We start from the raw sequence: 19,453 nt of genomic DNA, 5'->3' as shown, positions 1-19,453 counted from the left end.
ATAGGGTTGTGCCGCTTGTGCACCACCCAATGGGGTTCAAAAGTGACGCAACCCTTGAGATGCAATTTATCAAGCCATGCAAGGCCGTCTTGCGTGGCCCTGAGTGGCTTGATAAATGACGAGTGAAGCAACGCAGAGCAAATCCCTGTGTTGCGTTTCTCTGCCCCATTTAGGCGTTCCAATGGGTTGCACGTGGGTGTTCCCACGTAAAAAAAACACGGATTTTGATGCATTCCCAGATTTACCAAAAGTGGGAGATATGGGAATACGCCAAAAACTGCTATGCCTCCCAGGGAAGGCGTAACAAGGAGAAATATGTTTATTTCTCCTCGTTCTTTCCTCTTTCTAAGTGTGCTGCATTTGGCCCCTGCTCTTTGTCCAGTAGTTTTCATTGGTTCCTCTTCCTGACGCGGTTCTCATGTCCAGTGCCTGTGAGATGGATGGGATGGTGTGCCTTTCTGGGGTATTTCGCTGCTCTGAGGTGATGGAGTTGGATGATGGGACTTCTATCTTCCACTTTGGAGGGGCTGGCAGCTGTTCTGATGACCTTTTTGTTTTGAGTCCCTTGTTGCACACAGTGGTGTGTGTTCTGGTGGTCACCCAGTTTGTCTGCTCCTATATGCATCAGCGGGGGTGGTGTGTGCCCCTTTCTGTTTCTCCTTTTCTCGGAGGGTTGACCTCTGGGCCATTTCCCATCTCCTGGCTCACTGCAGTCTCTGTTCCGGGGAGGGTATAGGGGCCCGCTAGTGCCTGTCCGCTCTCTATGTTGGCGGTGTGTGCCCTCCTTCCGTACTTTCTGCAGTCTAGTTACATCCTCAGGAGCTTGGGTGGTGGCTGCCCTGGCTGTTCCTTGGTCTGGGGGTCTCATTTATTGTTTTCTGCCCATTCTTCTTCTCCCTCTGGTGGTTCGGACAGTGGTGTGGGACCTGGAGGTGAATCTGGGCCTTGTCCTGGTTAGGTTGAGGCTGCGCTGGTTCCTTTGTCTTCTTCATCTGTTGGTGCTGCCACATTGTGTGATGCCGCTTCCTTCATTCCCGTGGCATCTGCCTCTTCTTCCTTTGGGCCATACTTCACAGCTTGAGGTTTGCGGTCTGACGCTTGTGTGGCAAACCCTCTTGGTGTGAGGATGTTCGTTGGCTACTGTGGCCCTGGTCCAACACTCACAGCAGCTGTCTGCCTTTGTGGCTTATGGCCATCGTTTGGCAGACGTTTTCCATCTGGTCTCCTGATAGGGTTTGTCGTCTTCTTCTTGTAATCCCATGGCAGTCTTGGAGTTCCTTTCAGATGGCTTACTGCTGGATTTGGCTATGTCTGCTCCCCCGCAGCCGGTGGTCAGCTGTTCTGGCTTGTCGGGGGCAGTTGTTCTGTTTGGGCTGCGGCCGTGCTCTTTCAGGTGTATTGTTGTTCATTCCCCCGTGTCTTGTTGGGATGGCCTCTGGCTCAGTTTGGTTTGCTCAAAGTCAAGAAGGAATCCCTGGACTTCACACACTTTTCTTCACACTCTTAAATTTCATACACACCAAGCTATAAGAGCAACAAGATTTTTGTATATGTATCAAACCAACACCAAGATATGACGTTTACAGTCCAACACCAAGATCAGTTTGGTTTGCTGCTTGCTCTGTTGGTCCCTTTGGGGTCGCCTTGCTTCTAGTTTTCCTTCTGCTGCTATTGTGTTTCTTTTAGCTGTTATTTGGGGTATCAGATGCGGGGTGCTTGGGGCTTTGACCTCCCCTCAGTTCTTTTGGTTGGTTTCCGAACTAGGTGTTTTCCTCTTTTCCTTTGGATTCGGAGGTTGCCTTGCCTGCCTTTGGTCCTCCTCCTGTGTCTGGCCCTGAGGGGCATTTTCTGTTTCTGGGTGTCCCTAGTGCACTCTTGATATCTTTGTTATGCCCTGCAATGTTTCACAGGTTGGATGCTTTGTTTTGTCTCTCATTGTCTTGCGGTTGGGGCTCACACCCTCTCCATGATCCAGTTGGATTGGGTTGGGTTTTCCCTTTCTTTTTCCATCGCTCAGCTCCTGGTTCTGGCATTTTTCTGGGGGGGTTAGCCAGGCGTGTTTCTGCCTTTTGGGTGGCTTTTCCAGGGGTTTTCTTTTAGGACGTTTGCTTTGCTGCAGTTTGGGCTTTACCTCGCCCTTCCATGTCCCGAAGTTGTTTGCCATCGGGGGCGTTGGGTTTCAGCTTTTGGGTCTGCTGTTTTGGGTTCCGTGGGCCCTTTAGCAGTGTCATGTATTTGGGTACTTGTTTTTGCTTCTCTTGAGCTGTGTTTGTCAAAATCAGTTTTTGGCTTGGGTATGTACTCATATGTAAGGACTGTGAGAGGAAGACGGAGGAGGAGGTAATTCCCAGTTACTTACCAGTAATATTCATTACTCTGAGTCCATGTCTTCTTTGTCACAGTCCTGAGTTCCCTCCCTTTTCTCCCTGTTGTTCAACTGATTTCTTTCTCAGCTTTGTTATTTCCGGAAGTCCTTCCCGGGAAGTGATGTATTTGCATGAATGGAGATAAACTGGTCAGGACTGTGAAGAGGAAGACATGGACTCAGATGAATGAATATTATCGGTAAGTAACCAAGCATTTCAGCACATCCCTCTGTGAATGATGGATGTATTCGAATCTGCAAAGGCCAGACCTCCTGGCATCATGCCAAGTGCACTCGTTGCACTGCATGAAGCTGCACGCACACAATAAAAATAGCACGCATAAAGTCAATTCTATGTGTATACAAATCTCTGCACTTGCGCTAATTAGTAAAACGTTTTGTTATCCTATTTTAGAGGGTAGATGAGCAATGCCCTTATCCTGAAACGTGTGGAGTAGTTTTTACATGGAAGATAGTCATTTAAATTAACAATTTGGCCCTCATTTCGCTCTGTGGAAAGTGACAGATCAGCAAAAAGTAATACTGCCGGCACTCACAATAAAGTATCACACGCGAAAATCAATGCAATCTCTCCGTAAGCCATCAAGCCTCATAAAGCAGAGCAGGCACTTACACACAAAATGCACTTACTGCATCAACATTCACAGATGACCCCCTATTCACAAGTCAAGCTTACTCACATCCTCTGCTCACAACCTTGGGGAATTACACATTCAGATTCAGTCTGCATTCTCCCGACGAGCCCCTGTGAAGTAGTCTGGATATTTACATGTAATTCGCAGCACACGTGGCATCTTTCATAAGTAATAGGTTCCAAACCAATGAGGTGTATTGTCCACTTTTCATGCGGTGCACATGAATTGCAGACATGTATTATGTTGAAAATATAATTTAACACATTAAAATAAAATACACTGACTAATACATTATAATTAAGAGTTCTTATTTTTCAGTGCTATGGTATTTAAAGCCAGAGTCCATTCCAGGATGGATGAGACAGTACATAACCCTCTACTATGGCAACCATTTGGGTACCACCCACCAAGTAGATGATTCTGTCAGGTGGTGATAACAAACGCTCAAATTATTCTTCATGCAAGCACTTTGCATAGAACAGTTAATGTAAACTGAGGGGCCTATTCTAAAACTGAATTTTTTAGTACAATTTTGGGGCTCATTACGATGTCGGGTGGAAAGCCTCCGCCGTACACCGACTCGGAATAAGGACCGACCGACTTGCGGTCGGCCGTTCCGACCACCGGATAACGATGCAACTGAACACTGTTCGGTCAGAGTTCCATTGCTTCCTATGGGAGCTTGTGTTCTGCCCGAGAACCAGCCGTAACACAGGCTACTATGGGGAAATGGGGTGTTTGTGGAAAACCCTGCACCCTGTCGCAGGCGCCACACAGTGCAGGGTCTTACAGGGGTGTCCCTTAGGTACCTCTTTGGCCATCAACTGTAGGCTGCAGGGCCTAGCGGGCTCGGCCAGGGGCCCCAAAGTCACTTTCCGACAGCCTTTTTGTGGCGACCAGGCCAATGCGGAAAGGCTGTTGAAAATCGACATAGTAATTCTGAGGGCGGAAACACTGTCCATAGGGATGTACAATACGGTTCTGACCGGCACGGATACTCCGCGAGTCGCTCGGAATCGATTTCGAATGGCCACACGGTTTACATTCCGGCTGCGAACATCCTAATCAGGCGGTCGGAATGTAACCCAACTAAGTCAGTCGAAAGGGCTCCAACACAGTCAAGAAGATTCCGACTGTCAGGAGGAGGCTTTCTGCCAGACATCATAATGAGCCCCTTAGTAGTGCTACAATAGTACTGCTAAAGTACTACAAAATGCTAGGCTCAAATCTACAAGTGTAAATCTCCACCTTCCCATCTCCTACCTTTTCTATGTGGCGATCCTAACACATAAGTTTACTACTTAGGTTTTGTTTACGAGAATAGATGGTATTTTTTGCACTTGATAAATAACAATATCATGGACTACTTTATTTATTGAGTGCGATAAATAACACCTATTATGAGTTATTGAGGAAATACATGCAGATTTTGGTGTATAACACACCAAAATCTGCATGACACGGTAAATACCTTATGGCATTCCCCTGACAAATTTCTTCAGGTTTAGCATTTAACGCATCCAATATTTACCGGATGCGTTTAATACGGTCAAACTCATAATTCCCACATATGCCTAACATGCCTTTACACACAGTCGGAATTAACTGACTCACTTATAATTAGTCCCTTGGTTGTAAATGTTGGCGGGACTAGTGGAGGGGTTGGAAAAAGGGTCCTACACACTACTAAATGGGAGGGGTTTAGGAAAGGTTATGGAGGGGTTTAGGGAGGATCAGTCAGGTGATATAGGGATGGACTACCCACATAAACGTAAGCCCATTGCTATTCACAAATTATACTGTTAAAGTTACTACATACAAAAGCGACCCAAAACAGTAGCAAAGTACTCCAGCTCAGTGCTTGAGTAACTCCAGCACCACACATGGCCAATCACTGACACTGCAACACTCTCTCGTTGAAAATAATGGAGGAATAATGGAGGCAGGGACTTAAAATAGAGCTGCATGGAAAATAATGTTACATTAAATTAATTTATTTAAAATATAAAAAATAATAATAAATATAACGTTACGCTAAAAATATTCTAAAAATAAAGCATACATATTATTTAATTATAAAATATTAAACAACCCTTTTGAATTTATGAATTCATGTAATACTAATTATTATCAACTAATATTCAAAATATAATTACATCAATCAAATTAATTCCATACATCACTTTTAATAGTTAGCAATATATAATATTTTTTTACTTTCAAAGGAATTTATTTTTTAATTAACTTAATGTAAATCATTTTTATTTAATGTAATATATTTATATTAATTAAAGATTTAATTCAAAATCAAGTTAATGTTGCTGTAGCATTTTGTTATTGTATTTGTTCTCTGCTTTATTTATTTGTTCTACATTTGAAATAAAAATATATGATTAATTTACATTAAAATGAAAAAAATACTTTTACTATTTCTTTTTTTAGTTAAATACACTTTTTTACTTTACCTAATATTTTACTATATAGAGACTCCACAGCAGTGGCGGCTCCTCGAGGGGGTGCTGCTGGGCGGTGGGGTGGGGGAGGGGTAGGGTGGAGGTAGTAAACTCCGGCATACGGCCAAACGGAGTTAAGTAAATAAATAAAGAAAACAAATTACATTGCGCGCTCTGCAACGCCAAATAATCAGTGTGGGAAGCATTCAAAGGTCACAATGTAAAGACTCTCTGCAGAATATGTTTTCCCCTACCAGGGGGACCCCTGAAAGGCTGGATCCCTGGGCCACTGTCCACTTTGCACATGCCTCAAAACTTCTATGTGCACAGGACCTGTGGCTTGCTATATATCAAGGACAACCAATAGCATAACCAAGTGCCATGCATATGTGGGAAATGTGTAAGTGCAAGACATGAAAGCAAACACAGCAGTAACAGCATTTATCTCACATTTAGATAAAGTAGGTGTGAGGTACACACACAAAAACGGGCACATGTCTATATACATTTCTAAACAGGTATGACAATTTAACACCCTCCGTCTGTGGATAAACAAATAACTAATTTGCACACATCAAAGACATGTGCAAGCTAAATGATGTTGACATTGGCCAAGCCAAGCTGAAATCGCACATCCCAAAGTATCCAATAACATCAAATAGTTAGAAAAGTAAAGGCAGAACTAATGAGTTCTAAACCAAGCAATGTTCTTATTTTTCCAAAATAACCAGCTGGAGTAAACCAAAGGCCAATGGCCAGTCCATAAACACATTTTGTAGTCCAGCACAGTGATGTGCCACTAAACTTGCCCTTCATGACACTGCCCGGTAACCTCCTCACAAAGGGGCATCAATTGGGTATGGCAGTCATCTCAAAGATGTTACTTGGGAGGAGGATGTTTTGTTTTGGGAGGGGTGTCCTTGGGTTTGGAAGGTGGGGGTTTTGAAGAGGAAGGGTGGACTGACATTTACGGGGAGGTTAGGGAGTCGGAAGGAGTGGACCGACATTTTGAAGGGGTGGATGGGTCTGGAATAGGAGTGCATTTGGAAGTGGAAGCAGTGGTCTTGGGTATGGCAGGGGTTGGAACCTTCATGAAAAGGGTGGTAAGTGAAAGGTTGGAGCAGTTTCAGTGGGGTACTTGGGAGGGGCTTTGGGAGGGAGAATGGACTTGGAGGTAGAAGGAGTATCAGTGTATGATTTGGTTGGGACATTTGCGGGTACAGGTGTATGTGTGTCAGGGATATTTGCTGCAAGTATTGGTGTGTCTTGTTTCTCTGTTGTATGTTCGGTGTGTGATTGTTTCTGACTAAGTTTCTTAGGTATATATAGTGCGATTGGTGTGTCTGTGAATGTTGGTGCTGTGGAAGTGCTGGGTGTGTGTTGTGACTGCTGATGTGGTGGTGACTGTGGATGTCTGTGGTGTCTGTATGGATATGATGGGGGTTGCGGTTGTGGGGGTGCATGTGGGTGTGAAGGTGTTTGTGCTGGTTGGGGATGCAGTGGGGTATGGTGTGTACATGCATGTGTGGGGGCATCCTGTGCTGTGTGGAGATTTGATGGGGTGGTAGGAGTATGTGGGTTTGGTGTTAGCAATAGTTATGGATGTGATGAGGGTTCCTGTGATTGTGGGTGTGGGTGCAGTGTCTGTGTGTATGGATGCTTGTGTGTTTGTTTTATGTACTTTTGCTTATGTGAGGATGTGCTGTTTGGGTCAGTATGAGTGGGTATGTGCAAATGTTGGTGTGTGCTTTGGATAGGTTTGTGAATAGCTTATTGGTATTGGTATGGGTAAGTGGTGGGGGAGAGACACAAGGTTAGAGGGATGGGAGGCTGCTCCAAGGGAGGCAGCCAAAGCCTGAAAACATCTCTGTAGGCCAGCCATTGCACTGTGAATTCCTTCCAGGTAGGCCACCAGCTGCTGCAGATGGCTGCCTTGCCCCTGGATGGCATGCAATAGTGCAAGCTGACCCACAAAGATGTTCCTCAGGAGGTCAATAGCCTTCTCACTCTGCACAGCGGGGGACAAGGGCAGGGGCTGAGGTGCCTGGAGAGAAGGAGATGGCTCCACTCTTAGGGGAGCTGGCCGGCCAACTGGTTGGGGTACAACAGGGAGGGTTGTTATGGAACTGGGGCTGGGGGACAAAGAGAACGGTGGAACAAACCCGATGGGGTCCGCCACCACTCAGGAGTGTCCACTTGAGTATGACTCTGATGATGAAGAAGCCGAGCTTCCGTCCTCCTTGGCACTCCCCACACCTCTCGGTCACTGGGTCCCTCTGTGTCTGTATTCTCAAGACTGGGACCACTGTGACCAGCTGTGTCCCCAATGATGTTGGCCCCTTCTCCTTAGCTTGCCCTGGATGAATCTGAAATGACATAAAATTGGTTTATTGCAACTGCATTACCACACCTGACCATCCAATATCAACACAAAAGATTTCCAAAGTGCACAGATCACCAGCTGCCTGGTTCACTACATAGGCTTCAAAATTAGCATGAGCACATGTATGCATGCTACATTACTTGGAAACAGTTGATCACAGTGATGTCATAACCCCAGACACCTCCAAATCCATCAATGTATTTGTCTACACTGCATCCTAATGTTCATATTAGGATAGTTGATCACCTTATATACATTGGCCCTTGTAGTACACCATAGTAAACTGATGTCACCAAATAGGATGGCTACTAAATATACATTTCCACACTGTTCACACAAGGCAAAGAATTCACCAACTGTCCATTTACTATAATCCCCATCATGATGTCATGAGGGTCAAGTTATAGAGCAATGTAGCAGCAGTTTGTGCTGTTGCAGAAATCATGTCACATGCAAATGCTCATTGGACACTGATGACACTTTTGACTTTCTTGAAACATCACCATGTGTCCACTTCCAGAAAAGTATAATGTTAGCTGTAATGAAGTAGTTTAGCTACATATCACATGTAGCAGAGAAAAGTATCCTGAAGACATTGAGGCCAGAGAGTTGGGAAATGGATACTCCAAATGCACCTAGCATACCTGTCCTTATAGCCCTATGAACATGCCCAATCCTACTTTGTATTGGTGACAATACCATTCTCAGATTGCATTCCTACAAGCCAATACACTGTTGTGATGGTTGCTGTGTGTTAGTAAATATCTCTGACATGAAGATGTGGGAGCACTATAGTCCTAATTGAATGGCACATCACAGCACCATTTGGTATAGCAAACAGAAATTGCCTTGTAAGACTGAGTGTACACTCTCATATATGATCTCTGCATGTCACCAGTCAGAGAATTAATCTTGAAACTGTATTGCAGATGAAATAACTACAGGGAAAGGTACACTTGGAAACATATAGGCACTAATGCTGATGGCACCAGTGATGTTTGCACACTCATGTTACTGTAGAATTCCAACTTACCAATGGAAAGTGTTGTCCAGTCACTGCCTAAAAAATGCACTGTATGCCATGCCACATGTAATAGGGCTACCATCACATGAGACACAGTAGTGAGGGAGCATCGCGTCTTACACAATGAAGACAAGTGGACTGTTTGGTACAATTGTCACCCAGAACATCAAAGAACATGGGGTGATTAATCACTCTACTCAGCTATGTTTCTGCTCAAGACAGTAAATTGGTAGTGGACTGGACTCTGCTGTATTCCTTGTCATATTGACAGTAGGCAAAGTATATCAGTATGCTCCTTCTACCAGACCTACACAAACAATATCTCTTCTTGTGCGTTGGACATGGGCCATGTTGATGGGAAAATGCCTGCATGTAAAATACAAAGTTGGCAATATAACATGTATGCCTCTGGCCAGGACTCACCCCCTTGTAGCTGCTGTTGGGTTCTCAACTGCACATCAAGCTCTGAGGAGGCTGCCATCAGTATGCGGGCCACTGGGAGGTCAAGGTTCGACGCGTGCCTCATCCACGCTGGGAGGGTATCCCCAGCTGGACCTCCGTGATCTTTCAGGCCCAGCACCTCGGGTCCTGCCACCTTTTCCTGCAATGGACACTACACTGGCGATAGAATCTCAGAGTCTGCACTTTACGGATGATGGCTCTTCAAGCGGCTTGCTTTTGATGGGCGTTGACCTGTATGGATACAATAGATAAATGAACAGATTTTAACTGCAAATGTTTGGATATCAGTGTGCATCTAGCACAAGCATAAATCAATAGTTAGCACACTATATGTGTAGTTCTCACATGCTGAGCACTAAAAGACATGAATATAGACTTTTGTAGTCATCTGCTGACTATCCTCAACCCTGGTCATGTCCTACACTGACTAAGCCAGCCTACCACCATCATGTAGCCCAGGGCCATCCTACATGAACTGTGAGGTGAGCTTCTATGAAACACAACACACCATTGTGACATGTGGACATGTGGACTATATCAGAATTGTTTATTGTTTTGAGTTAATAAAAACATCACAATATTACTGTACACATAAACATATAAAATTGGGCTGGTAAGTTGTCAGTTATCCTGAAAATTAACATTTCCAGCAGTTTTCATAAAATACCCATTAATATTGAACACTGCTACCGAACCAGATGATCTGAAAGCGTGAGGTACAAAGAATAAATGTGTTTCCTTGCATCAATTAGTGTAAAATACTTGTCATTAAAAGCATGACTCTAGTCGCTGGAGAATTTAAGGTGCTATGAATTTATGAATACATATAATTTGATTAAAAAACAAGTTATAATAATGATCTGGGTTGATAAAGTGCCATAGTGCTATTAAAACCTATTCCCAGAGAGACATAGCATTAATGAGTTTGCGTGCAAAGTCAGAAGTCTCAGCAATTTATAACAGAATGGGGGTCCACCTTCAAGGCTACGATGTCTCCCTTCTGAGCACCACATAGTCTGCATGTATTAGAGACTTTGTGTTACCATGCTGGTTGGTCAGCCAAGGATGGCAAGGCCCCAAACCGAATGGCCAACATCTTTCTCTTTAAATAGGCTGGATATGTCATGCTGATGTATGCTGCTGGTTTTAAAGTGTCATAAGATTCCAGTACCATCCAGGCGTGTGACCGAACATTTAGTTTATATTACGTCAATAAGAGAATGCTATATCATTGCTAGTAATGAGGACCTCAAGTATTTATTGTAGATAAAATGGGGGTTGATTTCCAAAGACCACCATAAGGCACTGACCACAGGCTGCTGTGATTTGACTGTATTAATGGTAAGATATCTTCTCCAGATGATTTGCTGCATAAGCCCAAATTCCAGGCAAACGTGTGTGGGAGAGGCATACTGGGGAAGCCCAAAAGCTCACTTGTAAGTATTAGTTTGCAATTAGTCAAGAGTTAAGGCATTTTTTCCATGGATAAGAGGACTGGCACCAGCTACTGTTGGAAGAACATTTGCAGCAATAACGGCCAGTAGTGGCTTGAAAGAGGGGCCATCCAACTTCTTAGCAAAACTGCAAAAGGCATAGGTCAGGGCCTTACCTTTCTTCACCATATACTGTTTATGCACCTGGAAGTTCAATTTGCTGTTGGTCTAAAGAACCAGGTATTTGTCGTTGCTAACCTCTTCTAAACATTTATCTCCTAGCTTGATCTTAAGGAGAGGGACAGTTCTTTTCCAGATAGACATTGTTTTCGTCTTGGTGAAATTAATTTCCAATTTATTGGCCACAGTGTATTCTGCTAGGTCTGCCATTGATCTTTGTAATTCCACCCTCTTGTGGCTTAATAGTACGATGAAGTATACATATGAGAGGTAGGTCAAAATTAGAGGTCCTAGACTCGGAGGATGCAAATTTACCTGATCGAGCCCTGGGGAAAAAGTCAGCCATAAAGATGTTAAACAGGTGGGGCCAAGAACATACCCTTCTTTAAGACGGATGGCTGTTTGTATTTTCCTGGATAGCCTTATCCCACCTGCCAGCTTGATTTGAATCCAAGTTTTTGTATAGAGTTGCTCAATTTCTCGCAGGGTTTTGTCATGGAGGCCCCACCGCTGAGCTTTCCCCAGAAGAGAACTTTATCCACCCGATCAAATGCAGCTTTAAAATCCCTGAAACACAGATGCAATTTTTACTTTATGCGCTTGCATTTGTCTACAATTGTTACTGCTAATGTATTGATGGTGGTTCCATAGCCTTTCTGAAACCCTGTCTGGTTGAAAGGGACCAGATTATTGGAGTTGGACCACTTCCCTATATCTTCCAGGATTAGTATGTATTTGACTTCTGAGTCGACGAGTGCAATTAACCTATAGCTCGCTGTACTGGTTTGGTCCCCTCCCTTAAAGATCAGGTTTATTATCAACCTTCTCCAACTACCGGGCATTTTACCAGTTCACTACACCTCATTGTATAGTGAGGTTAGTGGGTTGGCCCAATATTCAGGGTCTAGCTTATTAATGGCCTGCGGGATACCATTCAGGCCTGGCTCCTTATCACTTTGTCTTGCAGTGATCACTTTTGCCACTGTTGCCGCTGTACAATATTGGCTCCTTGGGGGTGCTGTAAATGCGGCCAGGTCTTTTGCATTGTTAGCCCCAGTCTCATTGCTTTGCTTTTGCACTAAGAAACGTTTTGGTATAGCAAAGTTCTTAGTCAGGTGGGCTGCCCAGTCTTCTGTGGTGAATATTGAGCAGTTTATTATTCTTGCTTCTCTCCTAATGCACTTCAGGTTAATCGATTGTAGGCACCCTACGTCCACTGGGGCCAGAAGGTGTCTTGCAGAATTCAATCTCAATGCCAGATGTTGGTATGAATGATTGATTTGTGTGGAGCCCATCTGGTTTAGGTTGGTGTTAAAATCACTTGTCACCAATATTTTCCATGTAGGATTTGGGAATCTTGTTTCTGTTATCTTGTGATTTAGTTTCTTAAATAATGCAGTGGTTTTTTGTGTATTGTGATGTGCGTAGATATTAAATAGTACTACCGGGGTTACCAGATGGTCCTTGCGGAAGTGCAGCTCAATTACTTGTAAATCTGGAGTTGAGATAGATAATTGCTCATATGTGACGCTTAATGTCGGTGATATGTAGATCGCAAGTCCCCGTCTGGGCCTCCCAGATCAATGTAGTTTTTTGTGCAAACACGTTGGAGGACATAACCAGCCAATTGCACTGGATTGGTCAGCCATGTCTCTTGCAGGACTATAATTTCGTACTTCCCCCAATTTGCTAGTAATGCACCATTAGTAAGTTTGTGCTTTGTTCCATGATAGAATACTTAGAGAAGTCTCCACTAAATTGTTTGCCACTTGGTTTGGAAGTCATTCCTTTCTCGCAGCATTTATGACGCATGCCAACCAGCAGCATTGCTCTTGAGACTCATCTGTTGTTAGTCTGTTCATATGAGTGCCTGTTCTGGTTGAGCCACCATGCATTCTGTAAGAAGTAATACACAGGATGGGGACCCGAGACGGAGTTTAGCCTCAGGACAGAAGTGATCAAGGGTAATGGATAATGCTGCTTAGTGGGTTTTTAGAGAACTATACCCCAGGATTCAAACCGTTGATTCGCACTGTTGACTAGGAGGCGATCTCCTCCGATCTCCATGTTGTGAGGGTTTGCTCCGTATGGCTGTGGTCTTCTTTGGGCATACAGCTAACCAAAATCAGATCAGTTGATTTCATGTGCCACTGCGAGCAGCCTCAAGATGTTTCCCCTATTGAAATGTCCTACTGGCCGTGTGACATGCTAGAACAATTTTCTGACTGTCGCTGTCTATATCCTGAGATGAGGTGCTTGAAATTGAAGTACTCAGTGACAGATCCAAGTTGGTGTTTTGTTCCAGCATTCTGTTGTTTGCTCCCCCTGCACTTCAAGTATTAACTTCTATCATAATCTTGCCACTTGCAGGGGTGTTCTCTGTCTGGTGCTCCTACTGTATCATCTCAGAGCGATTACCTTCTGGTTAAGAGTGAGTGATTGTGATAATGCGATCTGGCTGCGTGTTGCTTTTGGGAGTGTTGGCTCCTATTGGTTTTGCACTTGCTTCAAGGGAGACCATGTTCCGCTTCCATCCTCAGACTAGACCCATAATTCCTGTTCAGGGGGATTGTCCTGTCTTGATCGGTACTTTTCATGTGGTGACAGGGGAGATTGCTCGTCTTATCAGCTTGCACACACTGACCGGGTTGATTAGAAATTCAGCCTGTGCCTCCTGCTTAATGTCGTGCCTGCCCGGGGTAGCTTGCGATTTATCAAGTGGAACCCGGGATATCAACTTCATGTCGGGTTCATCAAGTGTTTCAAGTACAGGGTCTCTTAGTTGGAACATTGCTCTCAATAAATACCTACAGATAAATATCCCTTTTTAGCAGTAAAGATGGGGTATAGATTCTTACTAAGTGTACCATTCTTTTTTGTATGATGAGGATTCTTTCTTGCTCTCCTAGCACGCTTCTTTTGTCTTTTGGTTTGTACTGGGGTATTCATTTCACATAATTCAGTGGCTTTGGAGAAGGAGTGTTCAGGCAGGGAAGGGGCCTGCTCGGTTATCTTCGAGAGTGTAGGCGTTGAGCAGAGAATGTAGCGTTTATTATTTGTTCTATTTTTAGCTGGTTATCTGATATTGGTGTTTCTTGAGAGGTAAACCCAGCTGGAGTGCGTCTGATAGGTGTGAGTTCTATTTTTTGCTGGTTATCTGATATTGGTGTTTCTTGAGAGGTAAACCCAGCTGGAGTGCGTCTGATAGGTGTTATGGGCTTTTCATGAATTGTCAACGCATTTAAAACGTTGGTTAGGATAACTGGTAAGGAGCTTAGCTTATCAATGATAGGGCTGCAGCTGCAAGCTACCTGTTGGACCGAGTGCATTGGTGAACTGGTAATCCATTGTGTTAACTTTGCTAGTTTAGCGTTAATACAAGCGATATGTGACTCCATGATGTTCATAAAATCGACCTAGAGGTCTAATTTGTCTGATTGCATGTTAAGTGCCGATACTGAGGTTTGCTGGATGCTTAATAGGGTAGAGTGTAGGAGCAAGATATTCTCCATCTTTATATGCTGGTGGTTTATGTTGGAACGAGGGCCCATGCAGGGTTCTCTATTATTGCTACCTAGGTGTGTTCCGGGAGCATGTCAGTTGTTCCGGTCTGCCACACCAAACTGGTCCTGCTTTAGATCTGGGGCAACATATTTTGTTGCCTTGGGGCTTCAGTTGGATCGACTTCCTAATGACTCAAAATTTCTATTATTGAAGGGGCTAGAACATGTTTTGTCATTCCTGACATTTTGGTTGAGTCTGTTTGCGGTGGACAGTCCGATTGACTCAGGTTCGCTGTTGGTTAAAGTGCACACACTTCATCATTGCGGTTCAGGTTGATAGTCTTAACCCCCAGAGCTTGTATTAGTCCTGTATTATTCATTATTGATGAGGAAAGGAGCCAGGTCTTCTTTTAGATTGCCTGCACTGTTACTGGTAATCCAAGTCTAAGGGAGCAATTGGAGTTTGGTCTTTAGTTCATTCTTGGTGTTGTGTGCTGGTAGTTCGGGGCATGTGGCTGAGCTTGTGTTGGAGCGATGTTCACCTTGACATCTCGCTGAGTGCTAAAGCAGGTCTTTGTTAAGGTCCTGGCATTAAATATTGGATGTTTGCACCATGGATCTGCACCTGGAGCATGACAGTGCTGCCCCCTTGTGGACCACTTATACTGGGCTTATATTGTTTGCAGCCTCTTTTGCTATAGGGTTTTGGTGCAGTCCAGTATGAATTGTTAAAGAGTCCAATGAGTCTAATTTTTGAGGTGTCAGGGTGTTTGGCAAACCCTCAATATTTCTGTTGTGGAGTAAATAGCTGCAGCTGGGTCCTTTAAGAATGTGAATTTGTCAGTACAACTTGATTTCCCAAAAAAGGCTGACCTGGCATGTGACGGCTTTTGACGTGTCAACCGCCTAGCCTGTTGACTTCATCTTCCTTGCAGGCTTTTTTTGGCGCCAGGTCTTCAGCGCGGCTTGTTGTTGTCTGACCCTGACTGACCCTCATGTTTTTGACCTGCTTAACAAGATTTTAATCAAGTCTTTTTGGGGGCTTGTGTAATGGAAGGTATGCGCTTCGTTCAGCTTGCAAACTGCACCCCAAACTACTTGGGGCTGTTTCTGCAAGACTTCAGCCAGTCCCTGGTTACGCTGTATGTGTGGCCGGGTCTTCTGCAGTGCGTTGCTGTCTGGTGTGGGTTTTTAAAGCCCTATCCTGATCAGCCGATGGATCAGGAAGGCGGGGTCCACAAGTGGTGAGCCGCAACGCCCCTCGTGTGTGAGATACCGGGAGCTCTTCTTAGGTGCAGGAGGCACGCACGTACACTGTCAGTCTACGCGACTCAACCACGCAGCCAGCAGTACACCCTCCTGGGTGTCAATACAAACTTGAAGAAAGAGGAGGAATTATCCCTGCGCCGTCACACCCATTCTGTATGAAGGGGGCACAAACCTTCAATCATAATGTTTGTAGGCTCCGCATGGGTTCAACTGGCGAGATGCCTAGATAAGGGTCTGGCAAAAATTAAAGTAGGTGCCAAGGTGAGTGCTGGTGTAGAGCGATAGCTATTGCTGCTATAGGTTTTAACCCCACCCACGGGCAATGGGTGTTATTTGATTAAGCTAGTTTTCCGGTTAATTCTTCAGTTCAACTGCACAATGATTTAACAATGATTGCGGGGCCCAATCTTGCTGATGGAGCAAGCCAAGCTGGCCTAATGCCAGTCACCTTTGCCCCCATGGTGGGAGCCATGGCTCTAGCCTTACTCTTGCGCCTCTCCTACTCCTTGCCTTCCTTGCCTTACCGCTGATGGAGAAGAGAGGAGGGAGGAGAGAGGCCTATCCAGCTGGCGCTGACAGAGGGATGGCGTGGTCGCAGGACAAATAACTTCAGGGGAGGTGCAGCTGGTAGCTGAGGGCAGGCTGCACTGGAGTGTAGTGCTGGCTGGCCTATAGATGCGGTCTGAGTCAACCTAGATTACAGGACTGTGCAACGGGACCGATACCACTCACCAGCACTGCTACATTGTCTCACCTCTCCTTACTACCACTGGAAGGGCCACATGGTAGCAGACCAGCCGGAGCCGCTGCCCTTCTGCCTCTTTTGTCAGCTTCTTCAAGCGTGTGACGTCACACGCTTCATGGTATCGTCATGGTCTGTCAGGCCTGTCATTAGTAAATGACAAAGCAAACACAAGGAGATGATGAACGGAGTGCTGAAACTTTTCAGGCACTCACCTTCAGTCACGGATCTAGGTTGAATGCATCATCATTCTTTAGCTCACTTCGCCACCCCAGTTCAGACAAAGCTATATGCAAATACGTCTTGACCCTGTGCCTCATGGAAACAGTCCAACCTGAACTGTATTAAATGACACACATTGACAATGGGGGTCAATGGGAAGAAGTATCAGGTCAAGTTGTTACCCCAGTCCCTATTTGAAATGTAGTCTATAAGCCATGTCTTCCCTGGACCAGAAACAAGCATCCTGGGGCTGGTTTTGGGGTAACACCCCTCATCAGCCAGGCTAGCTTGAATCCAGTGGCAAAGTTAGCAAGGGCATACCCTGCCAACTTAGGGCGATCATAGAAAGCACAAGGAGATGATGGACGGAGCGCTGAAACTTTTCAGACACTCACCCCCAGTCACAGATCTGGGTTGAATCCTTCATCATTCTTTAGCTCACTTCGCCACCCCAGTTCAGACAAAGCTATATGCAAATCAGTCTTGACCCTGTGCCTCATGGGAACAGTCCAGCCCAAACTGTATTAAATGACACACATTGACAATGGGGGTCAATGGGAAGAAGTATCAGGTCAAGTTGTTACCCCAGTCCCCATTTGAAATGTAGTCTATGTAAAAGCAATTAGGGATACTATTGATTTTGAAAACTAAGTTTGGGAACAGCCAATAATCCGCAGGTCTACAGGGAGATTACTCTGTGCATCAGTTGTATTGCCACAGTAACTCTGCCCTGGCGTGGGCCATGGCTCAGACTGAGCACAACTCATTGTCAGGCCTTGCTCTCTGCAGACTGAGCATACTGATCCCACATGAACATATCATTTTGACCACTTCAATACATAAATGTACATCTGGTGGCCATCCAATACATGACCTCAAGGTTGTGTGACACTCTGAAGGGGTCTGTGAGGTATGGCTAGCTCCCAGTTTGCGAGTCGTGATCTGGGCTGAGTGATATTTGGGACTGTAGACATAGCTAACATCATCCTCAAATGCTTCTCGCAGTATACATACGCAGCTCATGCTGTTAAGCCTATACATTTCTGTACATATTTACCATGATCTGATTAGGACATATATCATAGGTACCATTAAATGTATACATGCATAGATATGTGCATGCAAAACAAGTCGAATGTAGGGCTTACCAAACATCACATTGGTGATGTTAAGTACACAGTGTACAGTCCTCCCCAATTCATTACATGATTGTTCTATGTAGGTACCACAAAATGTTACAACAGTAATCAGAATTCACTCTGGGACTCATGGGCAAATTGTAGACTAAGGGAATGGAAAGGATGGAGGTAAACAGAGTAAAATATGTAAGTAAGATAGTTACCTGTTCTTCTGGAGAGCCAGAGAGCTGACCATACAGATGACGGACCTCTTCAACCAGTTGCTCCTGCTCCTCTGGAGAGAAGGCAGGTGGCGTCTCACCTGTTTGGCCTAGCATGAATGCTCCCACAGATGGCAAACAGTAGCTAAAGTGGAGAAGGTGTTGATAACTGCAGTGTCATGAGACAAGTGAGTTATTTTTCAAACCACGGCATATATGTACTCCACATAAGCAGTCATCAGCATAGACGGGCAAAGCAATTAGCCTACTACCATCACAATCACCAACGTTAGCCTATGGCTGTGTCCACCATAGATGAAAACACCCACTGCGGGGTCAACGTCTGCCGCGGTGGCAGTTTCTGCATGTCAAAAATGCGAGGTCATGCATCTGCCGTTTTAACTGTTGGAAATACTGTACTGCTATGTTTCTGACATAATGCCAGCCTATGGTTGGAACAATGGAATAAAGATGTTATAAGACAAGACACTTGTATCTATATGTTCGTGTGACAAGTTGTGATCCTGAGCTAAATATTGTGTACATGCAACATATCCATGCTTACCCAAGGAGGGTATTTTGCCATTGTAAAGTTCAAATGGCAGTACACAGACATTGCTAGATGTGAGATATACTACAGTAGACAATGTGTTTCTGAATTAGGTATTATTTGAAATGGTAAAGATGAAGAGATACACTGTGCAAAACCAAACAGAAAAAAAGGTGAACTAGTCAGTCATGTTGAATGAAACTATAGTTGTAGATGCCAAATTGTTTAAAGTCCAAAGTCCAAAATACAACTCCCATCAGATAGGTAAGTGTGTCCAGAAATAGTCCACAGAGTGAATGTGTTAAACACACTGGACAAAATTAGGGTCGAGGTTTCTTGCTGGTGGTGGTGGGTGTCTTGCCATTCGCACCTCCTGGATTTTTGCGTGAACGTCCCTGCTTGCTAATGAGGGGGATCTACTGCTGCAGGGCCTGGGCTGTCTCCGGGTGTCTCTTCCTCTGGCAGGGCATCTCTTCCTCTGGCTGCCGCAGATGTAGATGGTCCGGATGTAGTTGGACTACAAGAAGAGGTAGATAGTGATGAAAAAGACCTGCACAGTGTTGTGTTAATGTCCTGCAGAATCTTATTATGGAGGCCATGTAAATGCTGAAGGTGGCCAGCTCCTGGTGTATGTCCCTCTGCAGTTGCTTCATCTCTCGGATTTTGGTCAATACCTGGTCCATCATGCCTTGGGACGCATGATAGACTCCCAAGACTTGGTCGATGGTGGCCTGGGGTGTGAGTGGCCCCAGTGGCCTCACTCAGTGGGCCACATTACCCCTCCCACAACCAATACCCTCACAAACCTGTGCCCTTGGCCCATGGTATCCTTTCCCACTGGGTCCTGAATCCTCTCTACCTGGGCTGGTGAT

The sequence above is a fragment of the Lissotriton helveticus genome, chromosome 9, assembly GCF_964261635.1.
Source record: "Lissotriton helveticus chromosome 9, aLisHel1.1, whole genome shotgun sequence".
NCBI lineage: Eukaryota > Metazoa > Chordata > Amphibia > Caudata > Salamandridae > Lissotriton > Lissotriton helveticus.
The sequence above is the reverse complement of the archived record's forward strand: the minus strand, read 5'-3'. Positions refer to the sequence as shown.